This window comes from Sus scrofa, chromosome 15 (assembly GCF_000003025.6).
Source record: "Sus scrofa isolate TJ Tabasco breed Duroc chromosome 15, Sscrofa11.1, whole genome shotgun sequence".
Taxonomy (NCBI): domain Eukaryota; kingdom Metazoa; phylum Chordata; class Mammalia; order Artiodactyla; family Suidae; genus Sus; species Sus scrofa.
The window spans coordinates 41,896,295-41,916,256 of record NC_010457.5 but is presented as its reverse complement, the minus strand read 5'-3'; the positions used below and the strand labels follow the sequence as shown (position 1 = coordinate 41,916,256).

The following is a 19,962-nucleotide window of genomic DNA, read 5'->3' as shown; positions in this document are numbered from 1 at the left end:
CTATTACTTTCATTCTGGCTTATTGTCTTAACTGACAGCTCAGACACCTGCCAGCTCTGCACTCTCCAGCTCAGACCTTGACAACTAAGGAAAAGATGGATGATGGAAGGAGACTGCAAAGAGAAAACATCCTGGAAAAAAAGACTTTATTCCTCCTACCTTATAGGGTGACATCATCTTTTGAGTAGGTCCTTGATGCAGAACTATGATATTCTTAGATGAGAAGGCACCTCAGAATTTGCAATACAATTTATTCATGAATATATGGTGGACTGAAGGCAACATTAGGGAAAGAGACAGAGCTATACTGACACCTTGTTTGAAAACTTGTAGAAAACTTTCATAGTGCTATCTATTGTAGTGGGTTGAGTTTGGAAATACACAAGTTCCAGAAACATCTTTGTTCCCTTTTTGGAGTTTAGTGCTGTGATGTGACTAAATCATACACGATGGTGATACTCCAAACCCAAGTGGTTGGAAAAAGAAATTAGTACAACCTGAGAGCAGAAATATTCATGTGTTTTGGTCACACAAGCATGAAACATCAACTTCTTCAAGTTTCTAGATGAGATTATTTCAGAGCAAAGGCTAAAGATTTAAGACTGTCCCTCTTCCTCCATCACCATAGGCTTAAAAAAGTCTATATTTAGAGAGTGAGAGACTATATCTATTGGCCAATAGATTTTAGCATTTTGTTTTAAATCCGTTTTGGTGTTTAGCTGAGCCCATGACATGTGTAAATTCCCAGGCCAGGGATTGAACCTTCACCACAGCAGTGACCTGAGCCACAGCTGTGGCAATGCCAGATCTTTAACCTGCTGTGCCACAAGAGAACCCTTAAATCAGTTTTAATTGGAGACTTCGAAGAACAAGGGGGCACAGATAGAGACAAAAGGAAGCCAACCCCAAGTTCTCGAACTGCATGAATTCTTCAGTGAGGAGGAGTGAGAATGCACACATTTCCAGAAGGAGCATCTGCAGCCTGGGAAGTACTGGTGGGGCTGCAGTAAGGTAGGACTACGATTGTTTCCACTTATAGTAAAGGACACTGTCTGATGCTGAGAAGTGATGAAGATCTCAGAAACCTCATACAGCACTTTCTACTAAATTGTACTTAGTGGTTACTCTGTGAGCCTCATTTCAGAATCCAAAACAAAGTTGAAATAAAAGCCAGGAAAGCAAGGAATTCATCTTTGAACATAGGTTATCTCTGAGGCTCATCTTTGTGTTTTAGTTTTCTTCCATGTTCTCTTTCCAGTTCAATTGCTTGGTATTCCTCAGTTTTCTCTGGCTATGTGTCAAATGTTATCCTTTCAAATTTTCTTTAAGAAAGAAATATATAAATACTGCAGGCATGAAGTTAAAACTTGTTCCTTAATGGTTGAAACACACTTTGTAGATCTGCCAAATAAAGCTCCTAAGTGCAGACCTTCTAGAATAAGAGCCAAAATCTTAAAAAAAGAAAAAAGAAAAAAAAAATCAATGGAAGCATCTCCAAGTATGAGTAGACCATTTTCTTTAGACCTTAAACAGTATGGAAGATCTCGGTAAGAACTTTTGTAAAAGTTAGCTATTGTTTATCCCTCACTGTGTTGTTTTCTTAAATTGAAATCTTTCCTAAATTCATAGTTTTTTTTTCTTTTAATTATGCATATGGAATGCTACAAATATATTTTAACTTTAGACTCAAGGATAAAAGTATCCCTGGCAGCACATTGGGTTAAGGATCTGGCATTGTTAGTGCTTTGGCTTGGGTCACTGCTGTGGTATGGGTTTGATCCCTGGCCCGGGCACTTCCACATGCTGAGGGCATGGCCAAAACATAAAATTAAAAAAAAAAAATAAGGCTAATATTTTTTAAAAGGATTAAAGTAACTGATTCAATTAATGTGATTTATAACCTCGTGGTCTATTGTTCATTTTTTCAACATCAAGTCTAGGCATTTACAAATTTTTACCTTAAGGTAAAGATTTTCTTTTTTAGAAAAACTACCTAAAGTATAGCAAGATTCATCTGCCCTACAGTTAGAATAGACTAATGTCCAGGAAATGTTCAATACCTGTACTTAAAGAAAATAAACAAACAAAAACAACTGCTTTCATTAAGCAAACATCACAATGAAATATCTTATATATTAATACCACTAGAGGGCTTAACGCATTTTGCCTAATAAGAATTTCTTACATAAGGTTTTCTTCTTGGTATAAGTGAACTTCTATATATTCCTCCTTATAATCAAGGTTATTAAAAAATGGTTACAAGACATAAAGTGATTAGATCAAAGGAAATTTTATAGATTGAACACTACGCTAAGTTATTTAAATGTGTTAAATTTTAAGTTAAGTGTGTTAACGTTAGGTGTGTTAACTTTATGGATTCAAATATCACTTATTCTCAAATGACACAAATTATTTATGCCAATCTGTATTTTACAACATGGTTCTGATAAATGTCCTTAGCCATTTTCAAGGAAGGTTAATAGTTTTAAAGCATCTCACAAGTCTCTTTTAGTCACAAGTCACCAACAATATAAACTAAAAATAATCTGCCTTCATTCAAGATAGTCCTTCTATTTCATCGGAATATTTATTTTGTGAAAATTTGTCTATGATTATAATTCATAAAAATTATATTACAAAAGATATATTTAAAATGACTGTCTCTGAATTCTTTCTAAAGAATGAAGGACAAGTCACGCATTTAATAAGTTTGATTTTTGTCTTGAGTGGTAATTTATCTTTAAGTCAATCTCATTATTCAGTCATATCATGAATACATCTTTTTACGAGATAATAAGAGAATACAAGTTGTAAGACTTAGCCAAATAGAACAAGTCACACTTATTCTAAAACTTTTACTTACCTATTTAAAATGTGAATTAGTCTCACTGCCCCAAGTCTTAGATGTGAGTGCAACAATACTACAAATAAAATGCTCAAATGCTGAAGTAGAAAATATTACATTATATGCAATAAATTACCTCTGTAAATATGGGAAAAAATCTAATAAAATATAAATTGTTCCATTCATAATGACTTTCTCAAACTGTATGTTCAGTTTAGGGGGGAAAATGTTAGATGTCATAGTATATTTTAAAAAATCTTTCATTATCTGAATAATTTTTCCAGTTAATAACACAATTTGAAACTTAAGGCATATTTGATTATATCTTGGATAGAACATTCAAAATATATAGTCATCTGTAGCACATAGGCCCAAAAAGTCAGAAGATGAGTTCTAAGTAGCAACTGCAATAGCTAAACATGATTTCAAAACCTAAGGACACACTAGTTGTCTGGAGGTCTTACTGTTAAATACAATCTCCCTGAATTTCCCCCAGAGGTTATGTATTTATGTATAATTCACAGGACCATCAAAGACATTGCCACCTAAGAGATTTAACCAACCCCTTTTATTCCACCAGCAAAAAGACTATCATTTCAACCTCTTTACCAATCATAATAGCACTTACCATGAATTTTAGCAGTGCTGTGAAATATTATGTGGAAAATGTTATTTCTTCCCTGACATGACCGAATCAAGCTCTTGAGTCAATTTACAAGGTTTTGACAAGAGATTTTTAGTTTGCTGTGTTCTTTATAAGAGATTTGTATGATTAAGCTGCAGATACTGTGAGCAAAGAGCTTTCGATAACTTAATTTGATGAAGATTAAGCATTCTAATAATTTAAATTGGTGCCATAATCACTAATGGTTCAACAGATTTACAAACATTACCAAAATTTAAGGAGCCTGACCCATAGAAGTGTTTCTCATTCTGTATTTTTCTAACCTATATCTCATATGGTATTGATTATTCTTGCTAAGATTATCATTCTTGCCAGCATAGCTTTTTAAATATTTTACTTTCTCATCAGAAAATTATCATACTACTAAATATATTCTGGCAAGCATTATCATGACTTAGTAAAATATTATCACACTGTATCTCACTTTACTTTTTTTTTTTACCAAATATTTATTCTATAGTTAAGTTCTTCTATATCCAACATGAATTTTTCTTTCCAAGTTACTGTTCTCTTGTCACTGGTGTTTCAGTTGTTTGCAGTATTCTGACTATTACTTGTCCTACGCTATATATGCTACTCTTAAATTTTGGTAAAGTGTACCCCATATGACATTATTGAGACCAAAAAAAATAACTTTCTAATTTCATTAGAAATTACTTACAGTAATACACCTCTAGTACCGATCTTAATGCTTCATCCAGAATAAGCACCACACGAGAAGAATATCCAGAGGTTATTTTTATCTCCTTTCTCTAATTTACATGATCACTGCATTCAAATCTGAAAAATAAAAAATGTAAAATGTCTTACTATTAAATACAATGGCCCAATTTATACATAATTTGTAAAACAATAAGAAAATGATAGACAATTTTCCTGAATTTAATAGGTTTCTGAATACTAAATGACTACATCATGAAGAATTTTTAAAATATAATTTTATATGATGCAAAAATCATTGGGTTCAGCAAACTCATATTAAAATGTGCATTAAGCCATGCCCAATATTACTGCTTTTACTTGCCCAGTCATATAAGAAGTGAATCTCTACAATTTTATCCTTCTATATCCAATTAAGTTATGCATATTCATATATGTTTAACAAAAAGAATACATATTCAAATGTTGTGAGAGATTTGTTAAAGGAATTATACAAATATAAAGGATCCCATTTTTACAATGAGCTGATTCTGGATAAAAAACACCTGGGGAAATCTTCAGAATCAGGGCTCTCCAATCTGAAAAGACCTTCTTTGTTGAAGAGAGGTTGCCCACAGCCTCACTATTATTTGGAATCAAACCAACCAACATTAATGGAAAAAACTTCCAATGGAAAGGCTCTTAAATGCTATGGGTCTGTTTAAATCTGTTTTAACGGCAATAAACTTAATATCTAATAATAAAAACTACAATATTTCAAGATAAAGTTGCTTTAGTTATTAAACAACAACAAAAACAAAGCTATTTTAAGTAAAATGCATTAACACCCTCACTACAACTCCTAAAGTTATAATTTTGTGGATTCATTGTATGTGATCCCTCAAGATTGTCACAGAGAATAATAGCAGCAGAAGTAACTCAATGGGAACTTTGTAATCAAACTCACTGTAAGGGGAGGCCACAGAACTTGATAAAACATTTGCCTCTCCAAAAAAAAAAAAAATCTCTAACTCTGAATGCAATCACTAATGCCAGTTAACAGTAGTTGTAACTATTGGTAAATCCACTTCCTGTCTAACTGGTTAGTATATCCAGTCTGATTTTTAATGTCTATTTTGCCTCTGGTACATGATTTTTTTTTTTCCTTCCTGCTTGTGTAAGTGGTAATCCTTGCTATTCAGGAATTTCAAAGGATAAGTTTATACATTGATAATAATTCTGCATAAAATTTCAAGGTAAAGAATGAATCAGAGATTCCCATAATTTTATTCAGTAGAATTTTCAATTTTATCCTCAAATTTCCTTTGTATATGTTTGTTCATTTCTTTATGAACTCCTATAATGTATGTGGTAGTTCTCTTTAACTTCGTTTTCAAGTTTCTCATATCCTTTCTAGTAACTTTTATATTTATTTTTATCCTGCTTTGATTTTTGATGAATATTTCAAAAGTTATTTCATGAGGTCCCAGACAATGATTACAACTGTAAAATATCCATCTCTGTTAACTTCTGTTTCATTTTAGAAATTTTTGTACATTTCTTCTTTCAGTATTTTCCTCTAGAGTCTGATTGTTTGATCTTCATTTCCTTCTGTTGTATCATAATTTCTTTTTGAAACTTGAATTTCTTCATTATGTGCTAACATTTCAGAGATAATATTTCCCTTTAACTTTTATGAGACTATGATTTGTTAGAACTCTTTTTTATATCATCTTGCATCACTGAAGATAGATATTTTTCATCTCCTGTTCCCTCATGTGCCTTACTTACTCTTATTTGTGTTGTGGGTGTGAGGTTTCTATGTGTAGATAGGATGATGTTCCCTTTTTCACTTATTGAATGGGCCCATGTGTGTGTGCGTGTGTGCGTGTGTGCGTGTGTGTGTGTGTGTGTGTGTGCGCATGTGTGCACGTATGCAAGAGTCTGTAATCGCCATTAAGTGTCTTTGACTCAAACGTTCCTGCAAAAATGTTATTGGTTTTGCTTATTGAGCCTATCTTCTCCTTGTTTTTGTTCTGTTTTTCACCTATGCAATCAGTATCATGCAGAGTAAATCCCTTTAAGTCATAGAGTCACTCAAGAAATATGTGTTGAATTACTGAACAAATGAAGATTTTCTGCATTGGTCTAATAATGATGACCACTGATTCCTCCCTTACTAGGTTTAATAAACTTTGTCCAATACAGGTAATCAGGTAGTTTGTATGGAAATTCTTCTTGCTTAATGACTGAGGACCTATGTGTTAGCTTTCAGGGTCTAGTGTTTCTGTTTCTATAAAGTTTGGTGTTCTTCATTAGCTACAAAATTTGCAAATTCCAGATAAGTGAACCTGTTGATATTTAAGTTGAATCTGCTCAAGGATTCATTGTCAGGATCACTGGAAAACAAAGACAATGCTATTAGAAATATTAATGAGGGCTGGGGGAAAAAGATACCATTTCCCCAAATTTGGCAAAATTAAAATTCATCGCCGACCAATTTTGAAAGAGTTTTTTATCCTGATAACTCAATATTACTTGAAAGTGATTATAATAGTTTTGTAAACCTAAAGTAGGAGACTGGTAGCAATATTTTCTCCCATAGAGGAGCATCATGTAAAATCACACTATTTTTTTTTCAACATCTGACAGCACTTTTCTCATCAAAATAATATCCTTATAATCTACTGGTGACCTACTGGAGAAAACAGAATTACAAGCTTGGAACCAAACATAAAAAGGTTGTGGAAAGGGAGCTAGTGATTTTTCCATTCAACTTTCCTTTCCTAACCATGCCTCCTTTCATTCTCACCCATGACTTATGTGCTCTTTCTTTCAACTTGTGGGAAACAATCAATGAAACTCAGGTCCATTTTGCTCTTTGCAAGGACTTTCATCCTCAGCATCTTCCTCTGTTCTTGATGGACATCCTGCTGCCCCACAAGGACAGGGCATTAGAACTCAAGTGCCTCCTGAATTCCTCTGCCTCCTCTAACCAAAAGGGCTCTTAAAATTCCAAGTGTTGAGAAAGAATAAGGCCCTCACTAATATGTGAACTTCACACATATTCCATAGTTAGTTTTTTTCTATGACTAAAAATAAATAAATAAATAAATAAAGTAAAATAAACCCCAAACAAAGACAAAAACCCAGCAGGCTCTGAAGGAGATTATTATAAATCAAACCTCTAACCTCAAAACTCTCTCATGTATCCTTTGATGCTTTCTGCATTACTTAACAAGGTTTTTAGGCAGAGCTTCCGTGCCTGCCCGCTTGCATCTCTCACAAGCGTTCTATCTTAATAAATCTATTTCTTGCCTAGCACTTTGTCTCTCGCTGAATTCCTTCTGCACAGAGACATGAAGAACTTGAACCTCAGTGAGTCCAGACACAGGGTGAGTGATTCTAATTTAAAACTGTGGGTTTAATCCCAGTCTGGGTTTAGGCCAGGTGTGGGTCTCGGCATGTGGGTTCATGTCCCAATCTGTGTTCTGGCTAGGTTCAGGCCGTTAGTACTGTCAGTTTCAGATGGTGGACCATGAAGGGACAGTGATAAGGCAAGAAAATGTTGAGAGCTAGGTCTTGGTCCTAGAACAGTAGCTCTAGGCAGCTCCAGAACAGAACTCCTAATTCCACACTCTTCTCCTTGATTCTGAGGGTTTTTTCCTGCTCTATTCCTTTCTTTCTCCTATTAACCCACTTTATATTGCCCCAGCCCTTATGGGTGCTAACGCTTTACTCCCAGCTTGCAGTCAGACCAACTCCTACCCTTCATGGACACTGTTGGGAACACCTTCCGCCAGCAATTTCTCAGTCACTACTAGCTGGTTGGGAAATTACCTTGGAAGGGATAATACCTAAAATAGTAAGTGCAAATCTTGACCAAATTGTGCAGGTATATTTTGAATTTGGACAACAAGGGAGTTAGAGGCATCACCTCAGGGTTGGGTCTGAAATGGGTCAGGCTGCATCAGTCTCAACCGGAACCCCTCTGGACAATGAGGCCCCAGAGGCCTCATTTAAGGGATGTGTAGCTCGGAGGGATAATACTGATATAAACACAGAAGACATTTAATTGACCAAGTTTATGAGGCCATCTGAAGGACAGCCCCTCCTCAAGGAGGTGCTATGGCCCAGGTGGAAGCCACCATGTCAGCAGAAGCTGTGGGAGCCCCTCCTCAAGGAGGTGCTATGGCCCAGGTGGAAGCCACCATGTCAGCAGAAGCTGTGTATTGCCCCAGGGGAGAACAGAGCTAGGGATGGAAAGAGGCTTCCTTCATATTGAGGAACCTCTTCTTTGTACCCTGAGTTAGCCAAGGGGCCCATCCTTAGCCCAGATAGAACTCACAGTAGTTTAAATTACCAACCAACTGCCCCTACAGTTTTGCCTCTGAGAGAAGTTCCTGATGGATATCAGGGAACAATTAGAATCCATGAGCCTTTCTCAATGTCTAATCTAAGTGTGGCAGAGAACAAGTTGGGAAGTTTTTCCGAGGATCCTGAATGCTTTACAAAGGGGTTTACCTGACTGGTGAGATCTTTCTATCTCAGCTGGGTGGATTTACAGATCCCACTCTCCTGCTGCTGCACCTCTGAGAAAAAGCAGACTGTAATACTGGCAGCCAGAGCCCATGCAGATCAACTGGCAGCCTGGGCCCAACAGGGCCATTCAGTGCACTGGGTGGGGAATGATGCTATTCCTGAGGAAGATCCACAATGGAACTACTAGGTGAATTCTATTGATAGAGATAGATGGGATCATATGATTAACTGTTTAATAGAGGTTGTGAAGAAACTGTAAAACCTGTAAATTATGAAAAGGTGAGAGAGGTCCAACAGAGATAGGATGAAAAGCCTTCAGTGTCTTCCAAGGGAGACTAGTGGAGGCTTTTAGGAAGTATACAAACATGGATCCCTCCTCCCCTGAGGGACAGGCCCTTTGGGCCATGCATTTCATAGCCCAGTCTGTCCATAACATCAGACACAAACTTCAGAAAGCAACTGCTGGTCCTCAGACTCCAGTGAACAATTTGCTCCAAATGGCTTATTTGGTTTTCAATAATAGGGATATGGCTGAAAAGGCTGAATGCACCCAGAGAAATATGCAAAAGGCTCAAATGATTGCAGTGGCTTTGTCTGCTCAGAGACCACCAATGGGGAGCCTGGCTTTTCCAGGCCAATCTGGCCCTGCCAGATCACTAGGCCCACAGGTAGCCAGACAGGACCAATGTACCTTGTGTGGACAAAAGGGGCACTGGAGAAAAGATTGCAATCAATGTGCCTTCTGCAAGTAGCCAAGGCATTGGAAGAGAGAATGCCCCAGATGCTAGAGAGTGACAGGGGCCTCTCAGCCATTGATGGCTTTGCAATCAAAAGATCCAGGGGGCATGAGGCCAAAAGCAGGTCTGCCTAAAGATACTATCTACATAAAAAATGCCGAGCCTTGGGTGGTCATTGATGTGGCAAGCCACTTAACAGAATTTCTTATAGATACTGGAGCAACCTTCTGGGTTTTAACCCAAAGGATTGGAAACCTTAGTAATCATAAAGAGTATGTAATGGGGCTGTCAGGGAAGAGGCAAGGGCACACTTTCCTGGAGCCCCTTTTGTGCAACATCAATGGCCAGCTGATTTTACATTACTTTCTCTTTGTGCCTGATTGCCCTATCCCTTTAATAGGAAGAGATTTATTAACTAAGTTAGGGGTCACTCTGTTTCTGGGGGAGCAAGGGACCTATCCTCATCACCAAATGGTTCTAACAGAAAACAGAGAGGAACCGATTGAATCTGAAGCTGAGGTAGAAGCCTTAGTGGGCTGTGGAATATGGAATATGGAGATACCAGGCTTGGCCAAAGATACCCAGTTGAGACCTAGGCAGTAATATCCCTGCAAAAAGCGCTACCCCTTAAAATCAGAGGCAGAGAAGAATACTGTTAAGACCCTAACTCATTTATGGAGAGAGGGTTCTCCAAAGGTGAGGTGCCACCCATGGACCAGGAAACCATGGGAGTCAGTTGAGGGACCCAAAGAAGACAAAGGTGCACCTGGTCCCCAAGGTTTCCAACTCCCCCCCCCCCCGCCGCCCAGTAAGCCTAGAGCCACAGGTCCCATGGGTCCCTGTGGTTCCCCTGACCCTCTTGGTAGGAATAGTAAAGTTGGAAAGCCCAGTAGTCCTGGTGAAAAGGAAGCTTCTGATAAGATGGGCCCCCATGGCGAGAGAAATAACACTGGATCCCCTGGCCCTTCTGGTGCTTATGGAAATGATGATGCTACAGGTGATGCTAGACCCCCTAGTCTCAGGGTTCCTGATGGTCCTTCTGGCTTCCCTGGTGCTCTTGGTACTAAAGGTGAGGTTAATCCCTGGGGAGCCGCTCTGGACCTTGGGCACCAGCAGACCCCTGGTCCCAGGGGCAACAGAAGTGAACCTGGTGCTCCTGGCAAACAAAAGGAGAGCCCCACTGTTATTCCAGACTCCCCTGGCTCTGCTGGAGAAGGCAAGTGAGGAGACCAAGGAGAATCCAGACCTGTTGGCCTGCCTGGATTCCCCTGCCAAGTGTTGTAGACTGGGTGCTGCCGGACAGCCTGGCAAAGCTGGAGAGCAAAGTGTTCCCAGAACCCCTGGCACTGTTGGTCCTGCTGGCAAAGATGGAAAAGCTGGAGGTCAGCGATCCCCTGTACTTACTAGCCCCACTCCAGGCAAACCCAGTGAACAGGGTGTTCCTGAAGACCCCAGTGCTCCGGGCCCCTCTGGAGCAAGAGGTGAGAGAGGTTTCCTCAGCAAACGTGGTGAGCCTGATCCCTCTGGCCCTGCTGGCTTCACTGGCCCCCCTGGTGCTGATGGCCAACCTGGTGCTAAAGGTGATGCTGGTACCCCTGGCCCCACTGGTACTACTGGTGCTCTTGGACCCAAAGGTGCTTACAGAAGTGCTGGTCCTTCTGGTGCTACTGGTTTCACTGTATATGCTATTTAATCTCTAAGGTGGCTAGGAAAATAACCAGAGTGACACTGGCTTATAACCCTCCCAACAGAAAAGGGACACTAAGCCAGGTGTTTTGCTTCTTTCCTAGGCAGGCCCATGCCCTACCTCAGCAGGAAGTAGTTACTAAACCATCCTTACCCAATATGCCCTTTAAGCATAAAGGGGTAAAACACCTGGAGGGGGGAATGATAGGGATGGAGTAGGCACAGGTAGTTGTAGAAGTCCCCATAAAGGACCATATTTAAAGAGGGAAATTTAGGGGACAATGGGAGATCACTGTAAATTAATAAATTGCTCAAGAAAACCATTAGCACAAGGTAGGCTTGCTTCATTAGTAGAGCCTTGAGAATTGCCTCAGGTCATTGGGTGGGGGATGGGATTAGGCCTGCATTCATATTCAGACCAAGGGCAGAAGTTTGAGGACCACTCTTCTATGGATTTGAAAACACACCTCAGGGAATATGGAGGAGGAAAGGAAGAGTTACTACTACCAGAAAGAAAGAGGTGGGCTTTTCCAACCCAATCCCCACTCCTCTTGGATGATAAAACTGTAGCCCACCAGAGCCTCCTTGCCAGCTCACTTGCATCTCTCACAAGTGTTCTATCTTAGTAAGTCTATTTCTTGCCTATCCAAAAAAAAAGGTTTTTAGCACAAATAACCATTGAGAGGGTTACTGGAAAGGATTAGCTGCACTTTGTCACCAGGCATGTATTGCCAGTCCTTTCCTATCTGATTCATTCAAACAAATCATTTAAAAAGGACTTGACTCAATTGGCCAACATTTAATATTACTTGTTAGTTGTTATTTAATTTCAATATTTATTTATGGACCCATAAGGATAAGTATGTCTTTAATGGGCCCCAGTGATATTTTTCCATGTTAAATTTTCTAAAACAAGTATTCAGACATTATTAATAAATCTGTACTTTGTGGGAAAATAAAATCTGATATTTTTCAGATAATATTTATTTATTTATTTATTTATTTTGGTCTTTTGTCTTTTTAGGGCTGCATCTGTGGCATATGGAAGTTCCCAGGCTAGGAGTCTAATCAGAGCTGTAGCCACCGGCCTAGGCCAGAGCCACAGCAACACCAGATCCGAGCCATGTCTGCAACCTACACCACAGCTCATGGCAACACCGGACCCTTAATCCACTGAGCAAGGCCAGGGATCGAACCCACAACCTCATGGTTCCTAGTGGATTCATTAACCACTGAGCTATGATGGGAACTCCTCAGACAATTTTTAAAATAGAAGACTCTATACTATAACACAGGAAATTTGCATATAAGAGAGAGGTCAGATTTCCAGGATATATTTGCAAGCTGTCTGCTTAATTTGGGGTGTAGTGTATCATCTGCTTGTAACAGTGTTCTCAAAGGTATTTAAATTCCCAGAATATTCAATTAAGGCATCTACATTTTGGCTTTGTTATATTTTGGTAAACATGTCCGGGAACCAAGCCACCACTAAAAACAAATATTGGTCAGAAATGAACAGTGCATTCTGACTTCTGTTTTGGGATTCAAAATGCAGAAAATACTGTCCATTTCCTCTTAGCATCCTACACTCTGCAGAGGAAGTCACTAACAGCTTGCAGAGTCCGCCTCGCTCTCACACACTGAAATCCCAAATGGGTGCCACTAGATATCTGGCTAAGACTGAATACACACATTTGCAATGATAATAATAACAACAAAATAACAGTAACTGACGCCTATTAATTGTTCAATATATGTCAGGTCAACATTGTATTTCAATTTTTTCATTCACATATGAAATAAGGAATATCATTATCATCTTCTTATTACATATTAGGAAAATGAGGCTAAAAAGACTAAGTGATTTTCTCAGAATCTTGCGTCTGCCAGTCAAAAGTCAAACCAGTTTCATGATAATGTTAATCCCATATTCTTTCTCTCATATTATGCTATTTTGTGACTGAACCAGGTAAGACAGAAAATGAGAAGCTTTTTTAACCAAGTAAGAACTGTCATGATATATAGCATGTTATAGACTAGACTTTAGTTTTTTAAAAAATATAATGTTCAAATATCTGATATATTTTTAAATAATAAGAAAATACACTGAATAAAATGTATAAGAATGGAATCCTCTAAAGTATTATATTCACATGAATTAAATAAGGATATGGATATTAACATGCTAAAATGCTGTATTTCTGAGTTAAATCATTATAGAATATAAATGGGAAATAAAACAGAAATATTTATGTGACTTTTAGAAAAATACAGTTCATATATATCCAACATTTTTTAGGTTACCATAAAAATGAGGAGGTGTGTGTGTGTATAAAATAATAAAACATATATCTCTATATGATATATATTATAAAATTATATATATATTTTTAATTTAAATATTTTAAATATTTTTAAAAATTAAATTAAAAATTAAAATATTTTAAAAATATCAAAAATATACATAATAATATATATAATGTATATATATAATACAAGTTACATATATAATTATTTTAAAAAGCTCCTGATTTTCCAAGAGTTAATATTAAGAAAGACTTAAAACAAAATTTAAACATATAAAAATGCTGATACATTATTCAGTTTAAATCAATATTTACACAAGATGATTCTATCCAATCTTACATCATTCATGTTAAAATAAATAAATAATTGAGTCTCTAATCAGCATTGCACTAATCCGCAACACACAAATGCATATTTTGGACAAGAAATATTTGTATTATATCAGATTTTGTCTTTCCAAGTAAACCAAGTTAATGGCATATACTATGTGTCTATATGGAAGGAAAGTGGATAGGCCAGTATATATTGGATTTTGAAAATTGTAAGTAACAACTTCATCCATCACACATTGTTTTCTCATCACTATTTCACATTAAAAAAATACATAGAACATATTTTACATGACTGTTAATTACAGTTATCTATACACGAGGGAAGTCTGTTAGCTCTTTTTTGCTATGGTTTCTAGATTGTATGTATGTCAACTTTATAAATTTATATAATTTCTTTTGATTAGCAAAGAAACTCTTAGCTCTCACAAAACCCATCATGACAATCAATGATGTAGAGATTTGCTGATAAACTTCAAATGCTATAGAAAGAGTAATATAAAAATGTCTGCTTATTTCTGCAAAGTAAAATAAAGCAACTGGATAAAAATTGGAAGGATGCACAAATTATAACCTTAAGAATATCACTTTCTCATTAAGAAGTTTTAAAGTTAGTCATGACTTTGTGAGTTTTTCTACTTTAAAATTTATGCTGCATGGTAATTTTAATATCTAAGTTTTTATCTAATAGTTTTAGGTCAGTAATGGATAAAAAAATCTTTATATATGAGAGGAAAACCTTGGCAATTTAATAATCCAAATAAGGAAAAAGAATTTGTTTTCAAGGATCAGCCTGGAAAGATATAGCACTGACAAGACTGAGAATAGAGGATAAAGGCCAAATACACACTGCTCCAAAGTGATAAAGTTGTCAAAATGTTGAACTGATTGAAGATGAATTATTTTCTGTCAGCAGTTTCACAAATTATAGCCAGTGGTGCTTACTTGAAAATTGTAGAATCACCTGAGGGAAGAGTAATTCTTTTGTGTAGTAGGTTTAAGATTTTGAATGCTTTCTTTTACTTGTTTGTACAGCTACTAGGATTGAGTGACAAAAGAGCAAACTGTGATTTTGGAATGTTTGGGCTTTTTTTTTTTTTCTTCAAATTTCATGCAGTTTTACATCATCTTTCCATTTGTGCCAAATCTGCCAGCACTGTTTGCTAGACAGTATTTTTAAAATCTTTCATAAAAGTTTTGACTTCAGGCAATTGCTCCCCCCAAAGTTGTTTGAAAATAAAAGTTTCTGAGTTTAGTTCATGCAGTATTAAAATTTTCACATACAGAGTGAGCTTTGTAAATTATACTTGTAATTAAAGTCTTACCTAATTTTTCAAGTGTTTACTTTCTGAAAATAATAAGAACACTTACTCTGTTTTCATTCAGTGATGTGCTTATCTGTCAGATATATTTTCATCCATATCATGTATTTCTTTTGTATTTAATAAAATATTTTTCATATTAAAATATTAAAAAACAATTTAAAAGCATATAAAACAGGAATAAAGTACAGTTTACAATTTTTATCAGTTTTTCAAATAGAAAACTTCAGATTTTAAATGTCCTCTTGTACATTAAAAGGTGAAATTGAAAAATGATATTTATCTTGATCATTTAATTTAATGGCATGATTCAATACTCATATTCACTCTCTTATCTTTTACTTTAAGTATAATAATATAAAATTAGATAGTGCTTTTTACTTTATTTGAACAATCATAGATAGTATCATCTTTTAACATGAGAACACTTCCACATAATTAGAGGAAGATATTTCCTCAGAATAATTACTGGTTTTAAAAGTTACTAGATATTATTGACTGAGCATTATTTTTAATTGTAGAAATAATATTGGTATTGAACTTTGAGAGTTTGACCAATTTCCTTTTTAAAAAGCATGGATCCCTGTTGCAAATCTTCCTAACTTTTTTTTTTTTTTTTCTCACTTTTTAGAGCCTCACCTGTGGCATATGGAAGTTCGCAGGTTGGAGACAAATGGGAGCTATAGCTGCTGGCCTACACCACAGCCACAGCAATGCAGGATCCAAACTGCGTCTCTGACCTGCACCACAGCTCATGGCATTGCTGGATCCTTAACCCACTGAGTGAAGCCAGGGAGTAAACCCACATCTTCATGGATCCTAGTCGGGTTCGTTAACCACTGAGCCACGAAGCGAACTTCCTTCCTAACCAATTTTTAAGAATCTTACTTTTCTTCCATTTTATAGTTTATATTTTTGTTTTGAAAAATTTGTTTTTGATCCTTTTTTAAACTAATTCATGTATTTCTGAAATAATGGGTACATCATGAAGATAAAATGAAATCTAAGATTAAAATATTATATCCCTAATGCTTTAGAATACTAAAAAACCACCATTACTTCAGATAATTATTCATACAAAAATATTAAAGGCAGACAAATATACATTTAAGAATTTTTCAATTCAGTTGAGGAAGGCATGAGGGTAACACACAAAAAGTCTGGGATCTCTCTTCAACCAACCTGAGTCAGGAGCTGTTCCCCTAAACAACAATCAAAAAATATCTAAGATCAAAGTCTTAACCTCACTGTCAAATCCAGTGGACAGTTCTCAGTCATCATCTGACATAGTTTACAACCCACACTTGACCTACTGGATCAGCGGCTCCTGAGCTCATCCTGAAATGGTTTCTCCACTTGACCTATAAAGCCAGGATCTCTCTCTGCTCCTGTCGCCTCACTGCTTTCCATCTCCTGTGCCAGCCCATCCATCTCCACATCTAAGGACTTAACTTGCGGTGACCAAGAGTTTATCTCCCATTTTTTCTGTCCCTTTTACATCCTCACTGTCTAGATCTTCACTGTCTAATACAGTAACAGTGGCCACACATGGCAAATTAAATATAAATTTAAGCTAATTCACATTTAAAAAATTTAGGAAGGTAATCACTCAGTCCAAAATGTGCTTTCTTTTCTCCTTTGTTCATCCCAATATCCAAACATTCAGCAATCCATTTGGATGCTATATTCACAATACTTCCAGAATCCTGTCACTTTTCATCATTTCCAGAACTATCAACATGGTACAAGCCACCTTTAGTTTTTGCCTGGGTTATAATAAGAGCCTCCTAAATCTATATACCTGAACCACAAAAAAACATGGTTTCTGCCACTTTTTTTTTTTTCAAACTTTTTTTTGGAACAATTGCTCTGAGTAAGAAAGCTTTTACAGGAGTTCCCATAGTGGCTCAGCAGAAACAAATCTGACTAGTATCCATGACGATGCAGGTTCAATCCCTGGCCTCGCTCAGTGGGTTAAGGATCCAGCATTGTCATGAGCTGTGGTGTAGGTTGTAGATGCAGTTGGAGATGGCATTGCTGTGGCTGCGGCATAGGCTGGTGGCTATAGCTCCAACTAGAGCTAGTTCCCCTAGCCTGGGAACCTCCATATGCCATGGGTGCAGCCCTAAAAAAGACAAAAAAAGAAAGAAAACTTTTACAAAAAAATATGTCTCTTTCTTCTTGCTCTTCAAGGACACTCTTCCCACAATCATCCTCACTCTCACTTTCATGTCTTACTCCCTTGCTTCTCTTTAGCTTCTGCACAAATGTTCCTCTCTAGGATCTATATAATAGGACTTTTCACCCTCATACATCTCACTCTAATTTATATTTTGAATAAATAATTCCCTCCTCCCAATGCCTGGATTTTATACTTTCATAATTTTCCCAATATATTCCCTCACATATCATAGGTAATCATATTAATAATCTAACTTTACAAAAATGCAAGCGTTCTCTTTTATGATGTCCCTTTTTACATTACAAAATGTAACATGACCCTCACTCCAAGTCAATAAAGTTTGATCAACATAATCCATTTGATTAACCCTCTTATTTGTTTTTAGTATGTATATTCCATCACATAATGATACTAAATCACTTTCTAAGTATTCCAAATGTCACTGAAATTAACATCCTTGTATACATCTCTTTGAACACTGTCCAATATTTTACTCATTTCAAATCTAAGAATAAACTGATATGACAAATGGTAAATGCATTTCCAATCTGGATAAAGTATTTCAAAAGTCAACCTTCCTAATCTACTTAAAGATAGTAAATAGAACCTTAGCTATTCAATTATTACTAAGCCCTGCATATTTTTACTTAATGCTCTTGAGGTTCAATCTTTTAAATGATGTGGTGCTTTTTTTTAAAAAACTTCTTACCCATACCCTATTCCTCTGTCCGCTTTTCTAAAGATTTGTTGGACATTTTTTTCATTGCTTGTAGGAAGTAAATATACACCTAGGTCTATCAACACATTTCTGTTTTATACACACACACACACACACACACACACACACACAAATATATAAATTTAATATAGAAATACATATATATATACACAAAAAATTTCATTTATTTATATGTAGTGCTTTTCTTGCCATTCAGAAATTTTAAATCTTAATTAGTCCAATCCACTGTTTTATTTTACAGGTCATAATTTCTAAATTTTACTATAAGCCACACATTTTCTTTGAATATTTACCTAAATTTTTTCTATGTACATTGCAGTCTAGTTTCTAATTAGTATAAACATAGCATGCATTTAACTTTTCAAGCTCTGTGGAACTAAGTTGCAAGTTGGATTCAACATTGTGTTTGTTTCCCTGCACCCTACTCCTCAGTGAATACACAGTTAACTTGAAAGATTATCTTGAATATAAACCAAATCTCTGTTATTACGAGAGCCAGTTTCTGGGCTTTCTGTTTCCTTCCTGCTAATTTGTCTCTCTATTCCTACTTGAGATTTTTCCTTCGATTCTTAAATGTCTGCTTTTCCAGATCTGAGATTTCCAGGTAACATGTGGATGCTGAGGCTAATATAACCCCATATTGTGTGGAGAGAAGATTCAAGAACACATATTGTTCAGAGTTTATGGTATCTTTTTAGGTATAGTACTTTGAAATATCTTGAAATTATTGATCTCTGGAGTCCTATTACCTCTTTTTTGCAGTAAATCACAAAGTTTCACAATATATACCAGATTTTAAAATTTACTAGCAAAAAGGTGTTCAAATTTTTTTCCAGTATTTTGGAAATACAATATCCAACCATGAAAATAATTCCACATTTACTGCAAATAGATAGGAAGGTTAGCTACTACTTGGTCAATGAATTTGTTACTTGATTTCTAATTTTAATTTTATTGAATCTGTCTCTCTATTCCTCTGAGTTTTCCCACTTTCTTGCTTTCATCAAATTCATTTATTCTTATTTTTGCTGATTATGATACTTAGTAAGTGAAGTATTTAATGTATCTATTTGATAGTGAAGAGTAGCCACTTGGGAGGAAGAGGTACAATAATGCCCCAGAAAGAAAAGTTATTTAATAAACATACATTTATGTCTCAAATTCCTAAAAATTACTTCACAATATAAAACATAAGATTAAGCTCATCAAAATCTTAGTTGTTGGTAGATATAATCAGAAGATACCGTGATTTTTAACTAGACCTTTTTCACCATAGGACAACAGAATCAATAATGTTTATCAATGGAAGGCATACACCTAAACCTTGAGAAGTATTTAAAACAAAAAACATTTTTCTTATTATATTTTAGATGATCGCTACAATCATATATGGTTATATACATATATTTATATACATAAATACGATAATTCTAAAAATTACAAGAATAAATGATAATTACATTTATTTAAGATGTACTGTATTATACTAAGTTTCACTATAAGCGTTTTTGACTATAAAACAGATGTCTTATTCAATATAAGTAATCAACATCAATAAAAAATAGCTGTGTTTTGCAAATATAAACTCAAATAACACAAATATTATACCTTTAACACGAAAGGCATAGTTAAACAGGCAACAAGACTCTAAAGTGAAAATATATTGTAAATGTACAAAATTTACAGAATAATCATTTCATATGTTTTTCAATTGAAACATGTAGCTAGCTACAAAGCACTAAAATATATAAAGAAAAAATTTTTCTAGTGAATACTGTAAAAGTAAACTAAAGTAAAATATTCTAAATATATATTCTTAATGTACCCCATTTCAATCTGCTACTTCTGATAGAGGCACCTCCATGTTTGAATATTACCATATATGATATTCTTTTATTTCTGTTAGCTTTAGACATCAGCTTTTGTGTTTTTTTATAACTGCTGTTTCT

General features: G+C 35.8%; 1 protein-coding gene across 12 annotated transcripts in view; it reads right to left on the bottom strand.

Annotated features, from left to right (window-relative positions):
- The window catches only part of TENM3 (teneurin transmembrane protein 3), a 2,583,558-nt gene that overhangs the window by 2,485,491 nt on the left and 78,105 nt on the right, over positions 1 to 19,962 (bottom strand). For all 12 annotated transcript variants that reach the window (XM_021076354.1, XM_021076353.1, XM_021076364.1 and 9 more), the window contains exon 2: positions 4,192 to 4,310. The gene's annotated coding sequence lies outside the window, so the exon portion shown is untranslated. The remainder of the gene's footprint in view (positions 1 to 4,191; positions 4,311 to 19,962) is intronic.